The 19,750-nt window shown below is 37.2% G+C and overlaps 1 pseudogene; it reads right to left on the bottom strand.

Annotated features, from left to right (window-relative positions):
• Positions 1-1,775: 1,775 nt before the first annotated feature.
• On the bottom strand, positions 1,776-13,310 carry LOC116597081 (annotated as a pseudogene).
• Between the last annotated feature and the right edge of the window lie 6,440 nt (positions 13,311-19,750).

The following is a 19,750-nucleotide window of genomic DNA, read 5'->3' as shown; positions in this document are numbered from 1 at the left end:
TTCAATTTAAAAAAGTCTTTATGATTTGGAAATTCCCAACTGAATTCTAGACAAATTTAAAGCCTCAAGCCATGGAGAGGGGTAAGTCAGCAGGCTTTGTCTAAACCTGACATGCCATTGATTTGCTTTTTCCTTAGTTTTGTATATAGATGGCAAGTTAACTATGCACTTGCCTTATCTTCTTAAAATTTCTTTTTGAGCATTAATTTAATTAGTACACAGAAAAGTTGATACTCTGATTACAATCACATGCAGTATCTTTAGAATTTAGAGTTATTTGGGGTGCTTGGGTTGTTATTTGGTACAGTCAATTGAGTGTCTGCGTTTGCTCAGGTCACGATCTGAGGGTCCTGAATAGAGCCCCATGTCGGGCTCCCTGTAGGGAACCTTCTTCTCCCTCTCCCCCATGCTCATGTTCTCTCTCTTGCTATCTTGCTCTCTCTCAAATAAATAAAATCTATTAAAAAAAGGAATTTAGGGGCACCTGAGTGGTTCAATGGGTTAAGCCTCTGCCTTCGGCTTGGGTCATGATCTCAGGGTCCCGGGGTCCAGCCCCGCATCAGGCTCTCTCTGTTCAGTGTGGAGCCTGCTTCCCTCCTCTCTCTGTCTCTGCCTCTCTGCCTACTTGTGATCTCTCTCTCTGTCTGATAAGTGGATGAAATCTTTAAAAAAAAAAAAGGAATTTAGAGTTATTTTTATAATAGTGAAAAATTTAGGATAGCTTTAGCTTAAATTACAGAGATAATTTCACATTTTTTAAAAGATTTTATTTATTTATTTGACAGACAGAGATCACAAGTAGGCAGAGAGGCAGGTAGAGAGAGAGGGGGAAGCAGGCTCCCCATTGAGCAGAGAGCCTGATGTGGAGCATGATCCCAGGCCCCTCCCCTGAAACCATGACCTGAGCTGAAGGCAGAGGCTTAACCCTCTGGGCCACCCAGGTGCTCCAATTTCACATTTTTTAATGGATAGACTGGGAAGATAGATGGTTTGTTTTGTTCCTGGTAAAAGAGTAAAGGACTTGGAGCAGTTTTGGGCTGGTGTACATGTACTCAAGAGTGATTTAAATTGGAAGGACATTTATCTGAAGTTACAAAAGTCAGCCAGTCAGAGTCACTGCCCTGAAGAGCAAGAGCATAGCTCACCCCATCCTTAGGATAAGGTCAAAACTCCTTTAAATGAAATATAAGACCTCATACGACTTGGTCCTTGCTTACAGTTCTCAATACCTCAGTAATGCTGACCTGCTTTCTCAACTACATGCATTCACATAATTGTTCTCTTCACCTAGAACACTCTGTCCTTTTTAAAATTTTCACTGAACTAATTTCCATGTATCAGCTCAAGTACCTCTTTCTTTGTGAAAAGCTGGACTCCCCCAACCTCCACCCTGGCCAACTTGGTCAGGTGCCTTAGTAATATTTACTTTGCTTTTCTTTTTTCTTTTCCTCCCTCCCTCCCTCCCTTTGTCTTTCTTTCTTTCTTCCTTTCTTCCTTCCTTTCTTCCTTCCTTCCTTCCTTCCTTCCTTGCTTCCTTCCTTCCTTCCTTCATTCCTTCCTTTCTTTCTTTTTGGCTGGGTACAGTATACTTTACTGATGGGACATGACAACGTAGGGCTCCTGAAGCCCCTCCCATTTTTCAGGGGGTCTGGGATGGAAATGGTGGAGGTTAGGAGATTCTGTGTTTGGGGGATAAGTTGGAGCAGGCACTCCCCAGCAGCTGAGGGCTTCTCTCTTCCTCTTGCTCTCACTGGGATTGGTGGTCTAAGGGGCTCTTACTCCTTGGAGGCCATGTGGACCATTAGGCCCACCATCCAGTTGCTGTAGCCAAATTCATTGTCATACAAGGAAACAAGCTTGACAAAGTGGTTACTGAGAGCAATGCCAGACCTGGCATTGAAGGTGGGAGAGTGGGTGTCACTGTTAACATTGCAGGAGACAACTTGGTCCTCAGTGTACCCCAGGATGTATTTGAGGGGGTCCTTTTTGTCTGCTTCACCACCTTCTTCATGTCATTGTATTTGGAAGCTTTGTACAGGTCAGATCCTGTGTGTGTGGCAGGTCAGATCCATTACAGACATGTTGCAGGTGGAGACATGGAAGGCCATGCCAGTGAGCTTCCCATTCAGCTCAGGGATGACCTTGCCTATAGCCTTGGCAGTGCCAAGAAGAAGTAGGGATAATGTTCTGGGCAGCTCCTTGACTCTCATGCCACAGCTTCCCACAACTCTGTCCATGTTCTTCTGGGTGGCAGTGATGGCATGGACAGGGGTTGTGAGTCCTTCCATGATGCCAAAGTTGTCATGGATGACCATGGCCAGAGGATCCAAGCAGTTGGTGGTACAGGAGGAATTGCTGACAGTCTTGAGGGAGCTGTCATACTTCTCATGGTTTATACATATCAGGAACATAGGGGCATCAGCAGAAGGAGCAGAGATGATGACCCTCTTGGCCCCAACCTTCAGATGAGCCCCAGCCTTCTCCATGGTGGTGAAGACTTCAGTGGACTCTATAACATATTCAGCACCAGCATTATCCCCCGTTTGATGTTCATGGGATCTTGCTCCTAGAAGACGGAGATGAACTTTCCATTGTTGACAAGTTTCCTGTTCTCATCCTTGACTGTTCTATGGAATTTGCCATGGGTGGAATCATACAGGACCATGTAGCTGAGGTCAATGAAAGGGTCATTGATGGTGACAAGATCTACTTTGCCAGAGTTAAAAGCAGTCCTGGTAACCAGGTGACCAACATGGCCAAACCTATTCACTCTGACCTTCCCATTGTGTCTTGGGGATGCAGCTTTCACAGCACCAGAAGATGCAGCTGTCTGTTGAAAGAAGCAATATTTTGTTCTTTATGCTCCAGTAGCACTTTGTTCCTACCTCTGTGATAATATTTTATTTTATTTTTTAAGGTTTTATTTATTTATTTATTTATTTATTTATTTGACAGAGATCACAGGTAGGCTGACAGTCAGGCAGAGAGAGAGAGGGAAGCAGGCTCCCTGCTGAGCAGAGAGCCCAATACGGGGCTCAATCTCAGGACCCTGGGAACATGACCTGACCCAAAGGCAGAGGCTTTAGCCCACTGAGCCACCCAGGTGCCCCATGTGATAATATTTTATATACTAAATTGTAATTGACAGTTTACTTGTTCATACTTATAACTAGACTCAGGATAGGAGAGGGCAAATACTACATCCTTCTTAACAGTTGTGGTTCAATACTTGACACAAAACATGCATCTGATACACTTTTATTGAATGGATCAATGCATAAATAAGTAAATGTCAATGTGAACCAGTGGTTTTCAAATAGGGATGATTGACCTTGCCTACCAGTGAATATCTGGCAGTATCTGGAGACATTTTGATTGATAAGATTTGGGATGAGTGGTGTTAGGAGACCTAGTGGGTACAAGCCAGAGATGCTGCTGAAAATTGTATAGTGCAGGAGGGTCAGTGCCCCCATAACCAAGGGTTATGTGATTCAAAATATCAGTAGTGTCAAGACTGAGAAACTCTGGTGTAAATAACACTGTATTTACTGTATTATTTGTAACAGGTTATACTAAATTATATTTAGGGGAAAGTAGTGGGAAAAAAATGAGTAGCAAGTGTAAATAACTGGGGTATTTGGAAGCAGTTCAAAGTGAGGTCCAAGGATAGTGGTTCAGAGCCAAGGTCATGGAGAGCAACGGAAGCCAGTCTTCTGGTGTTAGTGGTGTGTAGTGTGTGGTGGATGAGTAAAGGAGGTAAAAATGCTCACATTTAGATGTGCTCTCCAGTGTATGTATAATTCTCTTCTTATTCCCTCCAGTTATTGCTCTTTTGTGTTACCTTAAGTTCTTTCTACTTCCCATAAAATAATTGTCACTCAGTTGTGGAGTTTATAAAATATATATTGTCTTTAAACATTCTAGATTTTTATACTGAGGAGGAAAACTGAAAGTGAATAGATCATAATTTGTGGGAGAAAGATGCACAGAGAGCCTGAAGTGATTTCAACAGAGGGATAAAGAAAACATTGTCTTTCTGTCTGTCTTCTTAGAAACAGGGACACATTATTTCATACAATCTGTATAGCATCTTTCTTTGATCATGTTTTATTTATTGTTAAGCATAGTTAGACCATTGTTTCTATATATATCTGAAATATATTTAAATTTAAATCAAACTGGCCTTCAAAATCATATACAGTATGAAAAATGGAACCAATTAAGAAATAAGAAAATGTTTGGAGTATTAGATAAGGACAAATGATATTTAACTGGCTCTGTAATTTATGGCCTATCATTCTGATTAATAACCAGATGTACTGTATCTATGGAAACGAAGAGAAAAATGATTTCTGCTTCCAACAAATGTACGAAGATGAGAAATATTGTGCTTCTTTGAATAATCAGCACAGATGTTGCTCTCCTTGTTAACCTTGTGTTATTATCTATTTTACCATGACAAAAGCTAAGTCATGTGGGTGGAAATCAAAAGGTGTAAGATTAAGAAAATGGATGAATGTTGCCTTAAAGAAAGTTATATGTTATCAACTAATATGGAATTCTGAATTGCTTTTTGAATTAGGAAATAAAAATGTTCAAACTTAAATGGTTTCTAAGTGAATTCTGCAATTTGACTCATGTATATGACCACTATCTCTAAGCTTTATAGGCAAATTTTAATGAAAAATTTCTAAGATTAAGAACATTGAAAAATAAAAATTAACCAGGAGCACCTAGGTGGCTCAGTTGGTTAAGCATCTGACTCTTGATTTTGGCTCAAGTCATGCTAGTCATGATCGTAGGGTCGTGAGATCAAGTCCTGTGTTGGGCTCTGTGCTTGGTGTAGAGCCTACTTAAGATTCTCTTTCTGCCTCTTTCTCTGCCTCTCCTCCTCCCCCTTTGCTCTCTTGCCCTCTCCCTCTCTCTTAAAAAAAAAAAAAAGAATAAAAATTAACCCAACAGGGAAGAGACTCCTAAACCACATTTCATAAACATAACACATGATTAATTTTTTTAAATTAAATTAAAAATTTTTTTTTTACATTTCTTTTCAGTGTAACAGAATTCATTGTTTATGCACCACACCCAGTGCTCCATGCAATATGTGCCCTCCATAAAACCCACCACCAGGCTCCCCAACCTCCCACCCCCCCTCCCTTTCAAAACCCTCAGATTGTTTTTCAGAGTCTCTCACGGTTCATCTCCCCCTCCAATTTCCCTCAACTCCCTTCTCTCCATCTCCCCATGTTATTTGTTATGTTCCACAAATAAGTGAAACCATATGATAATTGACTCTCTCTGCCTGATTTATTTCACTCAGCATAATCTCTTCCAGTCCCATCCATGTTGATACAAAAGTTGGGTATTCATCCTTTCTGATGGAGGCATAATACTCCAAAGTGTATATGGACCACATCTTCCTTATCCATTCGTCTGTTGAAGGGCATCTTGGTTCTTTCCACTTTTGGTGACTGTGGCCATTGCTGCTATGAGCATTGGGGTACAGATGGCCCTTCTTTTCACTACGTCTGTATCTTTGGGGTAAATACCCCGTAGTGCAATTGCAGGGTCATAGTGAAGCTCTACTTTTAATTTCTTGAGGAATCTCCACACTGTTCTCCAAATTGGCTGTACCAACTTGCATTTTCACCAACAGTGTAAGAGGGCTCCCCTTTCTCCACATCCTCTCTAACACATGTTGTTTCCTATCTTGCTAATTTTGGCCATTCTAACTGGTGTAAAGTGGTATCTCAATGTGGATTTAATTTGAATCTCCCTGATGGCTAGTGATGATGAACACTTTTTCATGTGTCTGATAGCCATTTGTATGTCTTCATTGGAGAAGTGTCTGTTCATGACTTCTGCCCATTTTTTGACATGGTTATCTTTTTTGTGTGTGTTGAGTTTAAGAAGTTCTTTATAGATCCTGGATATCAACCTTTTGTCTGTACTGTCATTTGCAAATATCTTCTCCCATTCCGTGGGTTGCCTCTTTGTTTTGTTGACTATTTCCTTTGCTGTGCAGAAGCTTTTGATCTTGATGAAGTCCCAAAAGTTCATTTTCACTTTTGTTTCCTTTGCCTTTGGAGACATATCTTGAAAGAAGTTGCTGTGGCTCATAGAGAAGAGGTTACTGCCTATGTTCTCCTCTAGGAATCTGATGGATTGCTGTCTCACATTGAGGTCTTTTATCCATTTTGAATTTATCTTTGTGTACAGTGTAAGAGAATGGTTGAGTTTCTTTCTTCTATGTATAGCTGCCCAATTTTCCCAGCACCATTTATTGAAGAGACTGTCTTTTTTCCACTGTATATTTTTGCCTGCTTTGTCGAAGATTATTTGACTAGAGTTGAGGGTCCGTATCTGGGCTCTCTACTCTGTTCCACTACACCATTAATTTTAAATGGGATGTCCTATGAGCCATGTTGATATGAATCTGGTTTTCATCAGGATAACTTATTGCTATGTAGGTTGGCGAGATTTCTTGGAAGATATCATTACTTCCCAGGTGATTTTCACCAGATATTAAGGATTAAATGGGTTATATATGAGAGTTAGATCTGAAATGCAATTCCTATCACCATCATATCCACCTCTTAAGTTAAAAGATTGTTGTATTCTCTGTTTAAGTTTAAAAGTTTAGAATCTATTTTCTATAGTTTTTCAAAAAATTAAGTTGAATAGACCTCCCATCTGTTTGATTTTGTTTTAAGTATTTTGTATTTTTATAGAACTAACTAAAAGGGCAAAGCCTTTGTCATTTCACCATTCCGAGTAGATTGAATCTGTTCTGCTTGTATAGTTAATGATTGGGCTAAGCTCTCCTCCTTGGCTCAAGAGGGTTTAAGAAACGTGTTCTCCTGGATGAAAAGAGATGAGAACCAATACTTGTTGCAGCTAGACAGGTGGCTCAACCTGGCTCCCTGCTAAAAGGTGAGTTGATACTACAACCACCAACAGGATACTGGCACAAGACTCCCATCCTTCTAGCTGGGCAGGGAGGTGCTGAGGGATGAGTTCACTCTGGAGAAGTCTGACTCCACCCTGGCACACCCTATTGATGTCCTTTTAGATGGTAAGCACTGCATAGCCACCTAACACATCAGCGGCTTAAGAAGGGTAAAAGCTACTGTTTTCCTCTCTAATACACATTTTTTTTTCACACACAACTCACAATATCCCAGCTAAGAGAGTATTCTTAATTTCTTTTTAAAGACAAGGAAGCAAATTACCCAAAGTCAAACAGATCATCAGTGGTGAAGCTACAATTCAAATGAAGTCTCTCCAAATCTAACACTGCTGTATTCTCTTTGGCAACTCCTTCTGGCTCCTTGCAAGTTCTCTGAAGTTGCCTTTCTAACTAAAAGAGAAAGTAGCAACAATCAACTTTCCATTCTGGATCACTTAACATCTTTGTTTTCTAATCAGGCAATCACATGTTAAAGGATTTAATGGTACTCAAGAATCTCTTACTTGGAATCTTAATCCAATTCTATTGTTAACGTTGAATCCTAAGCTTTAGATAATTTCAATTTTGGCTTTTTCTGTAGAAAAAATCATCACCATAATCTGTTATCTTATATATGCATTTTGTGGAACACTTCATGGGTGATTTTTAAATGCCTGCTCTGAAACATTGCATGATGAAGGCAAATACCACCACTGATTGGGAACATAGTAGAGCAGGAATACATTACTAGTTTTTGATGTCATTAATGTCAAATTAAAATTGCAAGTTAAATAGGCAAAGAAGACTTTTCCTCAAGACTATGGTAATAAGGAAGAGAGTTTGAATTCAACTTCAATGAAACAGAAGGCTTGAGAATTTGTAAGAACTGGGATGGGGGCAGAAATCATATACCCACTGTATCTGTTAATTGGCCTAATCCAACGAAAAAGTAAACTTTCTCATATCTTCAAGACAGGAGGAAGTTTTACAACTTGGAGCAAGGCATCCCTTAAAGTTAGTTTCCAATTTTTCCACAGAGACTGGGAGACAGGAATGCTATCTTCCCTGACGAACACATCTGCATTATTACAAGCTATTCCTCTGCCAAGATGGCATCTTCTCATTTCTTTTGTCCATGTATTCAACTCATTCTTGATCATTCCTCAGTGTTCCAGACCCCTGCAAACTTTCCTATTTCTGTAGTACTTTAAATGTTATTTGAAAATTTCACTTTTACTATGTTATTATTTGGTGCTGCATCTGTCCCCTTTGTTAGACATGAGTTCTTTGGAGGCAGGAACTGTATATTAATGACCAACTATATCTTACATGGTAAAAAGCATGTAGCAGGCACTCAGTAGCTTTTCTCTAAATGATATAGACTAATTTTCATGTCATTTTAAAGAGAATACTCACATTTTCATGCCAACTGACATAACTTTGAAGATTCCTGCCTAGTTCTTTGTTTTATATTTTTGATTTTTAAAAAGTCCATCTAACTAGACAATTGGATCCTTGCCACTAGGAAAGCCTGCAGATTAAAATCTTGAGGTGTGAACTTTGGGTTTGAGTGGTAGGAACAATCGGGTAATTTGCTTTATTTACTATTAGGCTAAACAACTTAACACTATTACATAAAAAACCTATTTGCTTTGATACATCATTCAATATTTCCTCATTGTCATTTCTGGTTTTACCTGGAGCAATTGAAGAGCTTGCTTTAAAATTATAGTTAGAAAATTTTAAGTACTGAGGGTTAGGATGTCAACATACATTTTTGAGTAACACAATTTAATCCATGAGGGATTTGGGGAGAAATAGTGAAGCAATAAAATCATATTGCTTATAATCAGCCATTAATGAAATAAAGTGCTGATGGCATCAGTAGGAATAAAAAGGTTTGCCAGACATTTCCTCATTACTTGCTCTTCTCATGGAATTAATGCCCAGTCATCTTCTTTTTATCTGAATTACATTTATATCAATTTATTATAAAAATTTATATGAAAGTAGTTAAAAACTCTTTCCAATTTTTAAAAAATTTCATTTGAATTCCACAGAGTTAACATTACAGTGTTATATTACTTTCAGGTATACAATATAGTGATTCAACAATTCTATGTATTACTCAGGGATTGTCATGAAAAGTGTATTCATAATCCCCTTTATCTTTTCCACCCATCTCCCAACCACCCTCCCTCTGGTAACCATTGGTTTGTTCTTTATAGTTAAGCGTCTGTTTTTTTGTTTGCTTCTTTATCTTGGTTCATTTGTTTTGTTTTTTAAATTCCACATGAGTGAAATCATATCATATTTGTCTTTCTCTATTTCACTTAGCTTGATACCCTTTAAATTTATCCATGTTGCTGTAAACAGCAAGATTTTATTTTTTTATGGCTAAGCAATAGTCTAATGAATATATATCACTTCTTTTCATCTATTGATGGAAATCTGGATTACTCCCATAAGTTGGCTGTTGTAAATAATGTGGCTATAGCTATAAGCGTACATATATCTTTTCGAATTAATGTTTCATATTCTTTGGTAAGTACTTAGTAGTGTGACTACTGGATCATGTGGAAATTCTATTTTTAAATTTTGAGGAACCTCCCTATTTTCCACAGTGTCTGTACCAGTTTGCATTCCCACCAACAGAGCATGAGGATTCCTTTCTCTCCACATCCTCACCAACACTTGTTTCTTGTGTTTTTTACTTTAGCCATTCTGACATTTTGAGGAACCTCCATGCTGTTTTCCAGAGTGGCTGCACCAGCTTGCATTCCCACCAACAGTGTAGGAGAGTTCCCCTTTCTCCGCATCCTCGCCAGCATCTGTTATTTCCTGACTTGTTTATTTTAGCCATTCTGACTGGTGTGAGGTGATATCTCATTGTGGTTTTGATTTGGATTTCCCTGATGCCGAGTGATAGATGTGAGGTGATATCTCATCATGGTTTTGATTTGCATTTCTTTGATGATGAGTGATTTTTTAAAATTGCTGATGTAATTGAAATGTTCAAGTCCCCTACTATTAGTGTATTACTATCAGTTACTTCTATTGTGTTGCTAATTGCTCCTTTATATATTTGGATGCAGGTTAAGTGTCTAAATATTTACAACTATTATATATTCTTGTTGGATTGTTCTCTCTCTCTCTCTTTTTCTTAAGATTTTATTTATTTATTTGGCAGACAGAGATCACAAGTAGGTAGAGAGGCAGGCAGAGAGAGAGGGGAAAGCAGGCTCCCTGCTGAGCAGAGAGCCCAATGCAGGACTCGATCCCAGGACCCCGGGATCATGACCCGAGCTGAAGGCAGAGGCCTCAACCCACGGAGCCACCCAGGCACCCCTGGATTGTTCTCTTTATGACTATGTAGTATGCTTCTTTGTCTCATTATAGTCTTTGTTTTAAAGTTTATTTTGTCTAATATAAGTATTGCTATTCCAGCTTTCTTTTCACTTCTGTTTATGACATAAAGAATAAAAAAACAAGACCCATCAGAAAGGATAGGTCTTGTTTTTTTATTCTTTATGTCATCCCATGTCTTTTGGTTGGAGCATTTAGTCCAATTACATTCAAAGTAATTATTGATAGGTATGTATTTATTGCCATTGTGTTACTTGTCTTGTGATTGTTTTTGAGTTCTTCTTTATTCCTTGCTTCTCTTGCTCTCATCCCTCATAGTTTGCTGGCTTTCTTTAGTGATATCCTTGGATTCCTTTTGTTTATTTTTTGCATCTCTATTACCTGTTTTCTGATTTGTGGCTACCACTGGTTTATATACAACATCTTGTGCATACAACAGTCTATATTAAATTGATGGTTAGGGCTAAAGTTTGCATCCATTACTTATTCCTCTCTTCCCCATATTTTACATCCTTTTGTAAATACCTTGACTGATTTTTGTAGATATACTTAATGTTACTGTTTTTGTGCTTTTTACTATTTTACTCCCACTTATGGTCTTTCCTTTCCACTCAGAGTCCCTTTTAACATTTCTTATAGGGCTGGTTTAGTGGTCATGAATTTCTGTAACTTTTGTTTGTTTGGGGAAACTCTATTTCACTTTTTATTCTGAATGATAGTTTTACTGGATAGAGTATTCTTGGTTGCAGGTTATTTTTCTTTCAGCACTTTGAATATATCATGCCAGTGCATTCTGGTTTCTGCTAAAAAATCAGCTAATAGCCTTATGGGGTTTCCCTTGTATGTATTTTCTCTTACTGCTTTTAAAATTCTCAATCACTACTTCTTGCCATTTGAATTACTATTTATCTTGGCAAGGACCTCCTTGGGTTGATTTTATTGGGTGCTCTCTGTGCCTTCTAGATCTAGATTTCCGTGTACATCCCAAGATTCAGGAGATTTTCAGCTATTTTTTTTTTCAATAATTGTTCAGCCCACTTTTCTCTCTCCTCCACTTCTGGGATCCTTATAATGCAAATGTAAGTATGCTTGATGGTGTTGCTGGAGTTCCCTTGTTCCTTTAATCTATTTTCATTTATTGTTTTTTTCTCTCTCTCCTGTTCAGCTTGATTATTTTCCATTATTTTCTCTTCCAGGTTGCTAATCCATTCTTCTGCTTCTTTTAGTCTATAATTTATTTCCTCCGTGTATTACTAACTTCAGTTATTGAGTTCTTCAGCTGTGATTAGTTATTTTTTATATTTTATGTCTCTTTGTTAAGGGTCTCAGTGAAGTCTTTCATAGTTCTCTTGCTGTGATTTTGTTCTGTTATTCATTTGGGACATATTCCTCTACCTCCTCATTTTGTCTCTCTGTGAATGTTTATATAAGTTAAGAAAGTTAGGTATGTCTCCTTCTCTTGAAAGCTCTGGCCTTATGAGGAAGAAGTTCTGTAGTGCCCTGCACAGTACAATGTTACCTGTTCATCAGAGATTAGTGTTTCATGAGTGTGTCCTATATGTGTTATATGTGCCCTACTGTTGTGGTTCAGGTGTTTTTGCCTTCAGACCAGTTGTCTGAAATGGCTCTCTTTGTTTCTTGTGGGCAGGGTTTTGTCCCTGTGCTGTTACTGGGCCAGTCTGGTACTGCCTTGGGTTTGAGTTGAGTCAGACCAGGCATTTGCCATAGATGCAGTAGCACCAAACTGCCAGGTGCTTTCCTGGTGTTGTCCCTTGAGGAGCTTTCATTGGTGGGCAAGACCCACAGTCAGACTAGATGTCTGTCCCAACCCACTGCTGGGTCTGCAATCAGATTGGAATGTGTGGTTATCTTCCCTTCTCCTTGGATCAAGAGTCACTTTGGAGTGATGTCGGCCCCTGTTGACACTGCCAGGCTTGTGGCACTGTTTTGGAAGAGCTTCAGCCAAGGACATATCAAGGGGGCTGTAGGGGTCTGTAGGAAACACACGGGCAAGACATATTGTGCCAGCAAGGTTCACAGGAGGGGACCTGCAGCCACCTAAGAAAATCCTAGGTGAGGGCTGCTGGGTTGGAGGGAGTAGGTCCCTAGAAGAATGTATGGTTGGGGGCACACAATTAGGAAGCTAGGTAGAGAGTGTTGGTACTGCACTGGTTTCTGCAGGTATCTGGGTATGTTGGCTGGGAAGCAGGGACAAGAAATAACACCTGACAGTTCTTTTTTTCTTGGAGAAGTCTCCCAAGTAATTCTGTCCCTCCAGCACATGCTCTGAGATTAGTAAATACATCTCCTTCCCATATACCCCAAATATTTTTCAAATTGCTGCTTCTATGCTTTATCTCAGTAGGGCTATTTGTTATGCTGCCTCCTTAAGGGCAGGGACTTGATTTTCTCTCACTCTCCTAGCTGTCCCAGAACTGAGTCTGCTGATTTGTTAAAGTTTTAGGTGTTAATACCCACTGATTACAAAAACTAACCAACTTAGGCCTTTCTGGTTTTTAAAGCCAAATTTTATGGGGATTCATCTTCCCCATGCCTAGGATACCTGGTTTAGGGGGTTGTTTCTTTCTTTTTTTTGTGCCCACCATGTCCTTCCTTTCTGTAGACAGTTGTGTGTGTCAGTTTGGCTTTAGACGATGTCTCCACCCTTCCTACCCTCTCCAGTGTGGCTCTTCTCTACATTTAGCTGTGGAGAGTTTGTTCTGCCTGTTTTGGAGTCATTTTTCCTAGATTGTTTACACTGATGTGGAGATAATCTAGTGGTAACAGTGGGACAAGGTGAGCTTAGGATCTTTCTACTCTGTCATCTTCCTAAGAAGTCTCTCATCTCAACTTTTTTGAATATACCATATGCTTGTACCCAGGTATGAAAGGAAACAGTCATCCTTTTCTTCTCACATTTGCTCTCCTTTCAGACTTAGGCCAGAATGACATTCTAAGTAACTATATACACTGACAGTCCTTACCTGACCTCCATGCTACTACTAACTATGTCACTTAAGGGACAATTAAACATGTTTGTGATCCTTTGCAGGGGCATTTTCATTAGCTAAGTTACTGACTAATTTTTAGAAGTTTGTCTCCCTACTTCACTAAGATTTTTTTTTTTTTCACTAAGCTCTCCTGGAGGGCAGTAACTCAATCCTATAGCAATGTGCCTAACTCATTTACTGAAAATTCATTATGTGTCTGGCAGTATTCTAAAGGAATTCTATCTCATTTTACAGATGAGCCAATGAAAAAGCATTTATTAAATCCATAGTAGGATGTTTATTTTAATATACATTAGGTTCCCTGTTTCCCCCTTATATGCCAATCAAGTTAGGATTAAGTGTCCATGATCTCACAAAACAGTTTTCAGGTTATTTAGTTCATTCAAAGTAAACAAATAAATAAATAAAAATATTAAAATTAAAAAATTCCCTTTTTGTGATTAACTTTTAGGAAAAGGAAAGTGAATTAATTCCATTGCCTAGAATTTGATCTTAGTAATTGTAGTTTGAGGTCTGAACAGAATTTTATGCTTCATTTTGTTTTTTATTATATACAACATTACAAAGTAGTACTTTGTTGATGCAAAAAATGGTAATAGGAGAGTTAAAGACACTGATCATATTTCCTTCAACTCTTCCTCCAGTCCTAAAATAACCCATGTTAACATGTCACTGTCTACACTTCCTTTCTGAGCTCACAATAGGGTAAAAATATATACATTTGCATAATTTGCTGTTTTCCCTGAAAAGAAATATCATTTCTTTAATTATATACATAAAGATCTAATTTATTTTTAAAATTGCAGCATAATTTCTACTGTATAAATGCACAGATCAAGTGTTCCTTTATTGATGAGCATTAAGATTGTTTACAACCCCCCTGGTTTCTTTGTTGTAAATGATAAGCTTATGAAAAGTAAGCCTGCTGGTCAAAGGTCATGTATATTTTAAAACAGATCTTGTCAGATTCCAATATGCAAACTACACTCATTTAAACCTGTAAATGTAGACTTTTCTTTTTGAAATCAGACAGTATTGTCTTTTTGATATGTTGGAAGAGTTTAAGTCTCCTGTAGTCAGAATAAAATCATAAGAAGCTCAGATAAGCTTGACAGATATACAGACTATAAAAGAGGATCCTTAAACTTGCTTTCTCTTTTATTCCAAAGAACGGGCAGGAGTTCAGAAGAAAATCGATCCAGGTTATGTTTTGTTATGAGGGATTCATGACTTAGGTTAGCTTATGACCTTAGGCTCCTTCTAGATGGCTCATGGTTCAGAAAATTAGGCAAAAAAAAAAAAAAAAAAAAAAGTTTTTTTCTTTTTTATGGTCTCTGTGCAAGATACTTTTATTTTAATTAAATTATTCCTCATTCTTATTTACTGAGAAGGTGAACATCAAACTCTCTAGCAATTCTGTAGATTGTTGAGTGTAATTTTGAGACTATCTTACACAATGGACCTGTTGTCATATTCAGACAATCCCTATCATAACGTTTGACCCCTTCAAGTCTTGTCTTAGTTATTCCACAAAATGACAGTCCACCAGAAGTCTTGCATGACTATTTATCTTTTACTGATTCTAAGTACTTCCAAGTCAAAGATAATACATGAGACATTTGGCTGTCCAAGCTCTACATTTGGGGAAGAGAGTCTCTTAATTTAACCAGACTCTTATGTTAACTGACAAATCTGCACATTCAGGATGGGACAGAAAGTTTATTCTAATTAATTCTTAATTTTGTAACAACATAAATAACAGAACTCTTATTGCAGAATGGTGACGCACAGAACTGAAGCTGAAACTCAGCTTCACCTTGTAGGAGTTGGTAGACTTGGCCAAGTTATTTGTTTCCCCCAAGATTTAGTTTATTCATGTATAAAATTTAGCTATAATACCAATCTTTCAGAGTGATATGAAAAATAAATCAGGTTGCAAAAAAAGAAAAAATAGATAAACTATATCAAAATTAAAAACTTTAAACTTCATAGTCTATAGTGGGACAAAATAACCCATGAATGGGAGAAAATGTTGCAAATAATACACCTGATAGAGGATTAATAACCAGAATATATACAGAACACTTACAACACAACAATAAGACAGAAAACTCAATTAAAAATGAGAAAAGTACTTGAACAGAGAATTTTTCAAAGATATACAAATTACCAATAGACAGATGAAAAGATGCTCAACAGCACTAATCACTACAGAAATTCAAACCCAAACCACAAAACAACTGATGTTGTCTCATACTCATTAGGATGGCTAGTATGAGAAAAAAAATCCATAGAATAAAAGATGTTGGTAAGATGTTGGTAAGAATATGGAAAAATTGGAATCCTTGTGCCCTGTTTGTGGGAATGTAAAATAGTGTATCTGTTATGAAAAAAAAGTATGATAGTTCCTCAAAAAATGTAAATTAGAACTCTCATTGGATTCAGTAATTACACTGCTGTATATATATCCAAAAGCAGGATCCTGAAGAGGTAATTTGTACACTCATATTTATAGTACCATTATTCGTAGTTGCCGAAAGGCAAAAACAAGTATCCATCAATGGATGAATAGATAAATAAATAAAATTTGGGACACACACACACACACACACACACACACACACAGGAATATTATTCAGCTTTAAAAAGGAAGGAAATTTTGACCCATGCTACAATGTGGATGAATCTTAAAAGATATTTCACTGAGTGAAATTAGTTGGTCACAAAAAGTCAAATACTCTTATCATTCCTCTTTATGAGGTATCTAGAGTAGTCAAATTCATACGAAAAGTAGAAAGGTGACTGTCAAGGGCTTGGGGAAAGGGAAAGGAAGAAGTTCTTGTTTAATAGGTATAGAGATTCAGTTTTGTTAAATGAAAAGAATTCTGTAGATGGATGGTGGTAATGGCAGCTTAGGAACATGAATGTACTTAATGCCACTGAACTGTACACATAACAATATTTAAGATAGCAAATTTTATATTATGTATATTTTACCACAATTTAAGAAAACACTTTGTAAAAAGTATTTTACCACAATTTTTAAAAAATGAATAATGTATGTACAGAAACTAGTATGGTTTCTAGTTACAGTAGGTGATCAGTAAATAGCTATTACTAACAACAGTGTTTATCTCACTGGGTTTCTACTTTTTTCTGGCTTCTTTTATCTGTAATTTATAAAAGACTTTCAAACATACAGAAAAGGTGAGATAGCATGATGGGCACCTGTATATCCTTAACCAGGATTCAATGAAGTTAAATGGGAATGTGTTCCACTTACTTAAATAATACTATGCTAAGTCTGTTTTACGAGAAACTTTTTGAAACACATTTTTAAAAAATTTTATTTATTTATTTGGCAGAGAGGTCGGGGGGAAGGGAACTCAAGCAAGGGGAGTGGGAGAAGGAGAGGGAGAAGCAGGCTTCCTGCTGACACAGAGCCCAATGTGGCTTGACCCCAGGACCCTGGGATCATGACCTGATTCAAAGGCATAGGCTTAACAACTAAGCCACCCAGATGCCCCTAGAAACATCTCATAAGAAGTGTTCTTAAGTAGTTCAGTGTAAGTATTACAGAATTGGTGTGTCTTCCACTAAACGAAATAACATTGTGCTGAATGCAAATTTCAATTATCTTATTAGAATCATCTCATAAGATGTGTTCTTAAGCACTTCATTATATGTTTTACAGATGTATATATCTTCTCCTCACTCTAATAATACTATGTATGCATATTTGTATATATGTTTTTGTATCTATTTGATTTATATATTATTAGAATTTATATATAAAATATACTTTTATATATTTTATATAATTTTATACATATTTATACACATTATATATATAATTTTTATATAATTTTATATGCAAAATGTATTTTTACTGAACCATTAAAATAACTTGCAGAAATCATCACACTTAACTAAATATTCTAGCATGCATTTCTTAAAAATAAGAACAAACTTCCACATAATTACAATACCATTATAACTAAGAAAATAAATAACTATACCCTAATATCATATTATTTACTTATATACAAATATATATATATTTTTTAAAGATTTTATTTACTTATTTGACAGAGAGAGAGAGATCACAAGTAGGCAGAGAGGCAGACAGAGAGAGAGGGGGAAGCAGGCTCCCTGCTGAGCAGAGAGCCCGATGCGGAGCTTGATCCCAGGACCCTGAGATCGTGACCTGAGCCAAAGAGCAGAGGCTTAACCCACTGAGCCACCCAGGTGCCCCGACTTATATACAAATATCTTAAGGGGTCTCCAAAGTATCTTTAATAGATGATTTTCAAACCAGGATACACTTAAGACTGAAGGACTGTGTTTGGTTGTTATGTCTCTAGAGTCTATTCCTAGTTTAGTCACAACTCTCCATGTTTGTTTTTCCCCAAGACATTGGTTTTTTGAAGAGAAAGCACTGCTTTGAGAAATATCATATATTTTGGATTTAAAAGTAAAAAAGACTTCCTTATGACACAATTCAGTTTGTTTTCCTATGTCCTCTATTTCTATAAAGCTGGAAGTTAGGTCTAAAGTCTTGAGGAGATTCAGATGAGATTTTTAAAAAATAACTTTATTGGGATATCTTTGACATATAGAGATTTTATATTTAAGGTGTACAGTTTTATGTTTTGGTATATGTATACACTGTGGAAAGATCATCACAATCAAACTAAACAATATCCATCACCTCTACATAGTTACTATTGTGTGTGTATATGTGTGTGTGTTGAGAAAATTTAAGATCTACCCTCTTAGTAAATTTCAAGTATAGATGAAGCATTTTTGGCAGGAATACCTCACCAGTGTTGACTTTATATTAGTTCCCACAAGGCACATAAGACAGGTTGCCCTTCCAAGAGTTTGCTTAGGAAGCCCAGTCAAATGTCTGTGTTGTAAAGGCTGTCATGTAATTGCCAAGCAAACTATGGAATAATGGGTGGGCTGAGCCTGCTCCTGACCAACCTTACCCAGGTGGCTTTAACATTTTTTGATCTTCGATTAAATCAGTATTTCATTGAGAATTTAAAAATGGCCATGAGTTAGACTTCCTCCAAAAAGGCAAGTTAGATATTTAAAATCTTTTTTTTTTTTTTTAATTATCTGTTTTCAGAGTGAAGACTGGATGTAGTTGTCTCCTCCAGTGGTGACATATAAGATTTGTTATTCACTTCTAAAATACCATATGGACGATATCAATGTTTAGCAATGATTTCATAATAAAGTAAACAATTTCTTAGCAGGTCCTGGGCTAGTATTTTGCTATATTTATCTAAATAATTATCATATGGTTTCACTTATTTGTGGAGCATAACAAAAAGCATGGAGGACATGGGGAGTTAGAGAGAATGGGGTTAGGGTAAATTGGAAGGGGAGGTGAATCATGAGAGACTACGGACTCTGAAAAACAATCTGAGGGGTTTGAAGTGGCGGGGGGTGGGAGGTCGGGGTACCAGGTGGTGGGTATTATAGAGGGCACGGATTGCATGGAGCACTGGGTGTGGTGAAAAAATAATTATACTGTTATGCTGCAAATAAATAAATGAAAAAAAAATAAATTGGGTTACAGTCATTAGGCTTTAAGGTAACAAACTCTCGACGCTGAAGAGAAGGAGGCCGGCTGTTTAAATTAAAAGAGGTTTAAACAACCTTCTTCTCAAACCTTTCTCCCTTACCAGATCCCTCCAGAGCTGCATTACTCAAGTGTTCTCTTTGGCCAAGAGAAGAGGAAAGATTATTGGGTGAATCTCTCTCTCACTCTCTTTAGGGGAAGCTCTTTCTTCCCATTTCTTCCATCTTACCTGTTTGTACAAAAAGGCCTTCTTAAAAGCACCTAAATACGCCTGGGAAGACATCTTGCAGACTTACATTCTTTCAACAATAAAGAGTTACCGAGCAGTTGCTGAAAGTCAGGCACAGTGTCAGTTCCTGAATCCATGGACAGATAAAAATAATTGTCTCTGCCTTTTAGGAACTTATGGTGCATTCTGTAATTATCTTTCCGATAGAAGTCAGATCATGCCTCAGGTATAAGAGAAATGGTGATCTGTGAATGATCATGAGGTCTTACAAAGATGACAATTAGCTTTTCTTAGGAAGTGAACACAGAAAAAGGTCAATTTTAAAAAGGACATTTTCTGGATAATGAGATAAGGTTGAGCTGTTGCTAGGTTGTGGATTTAGATTCTGCTGGCATAGGGGAACTGATTTTCTTCCCAATAATTTGCTTTTACACTGGAGACCTGCAAATTGCTCAAGCTTTGTTGCTACTCTCAGAAATCAATTTTACTGCTGGAATTTAAAACATTTTCTATGATAATATTATTTTTAAAAATATATATTTAAAATATATATTGCATATATGTATTTTTAAAATATTAGTTTTTAAATGTAAGTTTATTGT

The sequence above is a fragment of the Mustela erminea genome, chromosome 8 (genome assembly GCF_009829155.1).
Source record: "Mustela erminea isolate mMusErm1 chromosome 8, mMusErm1.Pri, whole genome shotgun sequence".
Classification (NCBI taxonomy): domain Eukaryota; kingdom Metazoa; phylum Chordata; class Mammalia; order Carnivora; family Mustelidae; genus Mustela; species Mustela erminea.
Note: the sequence above shows the minus strand (reverse complement) of the source record. Positions and strands in the feature narration are given on the sequence as shown.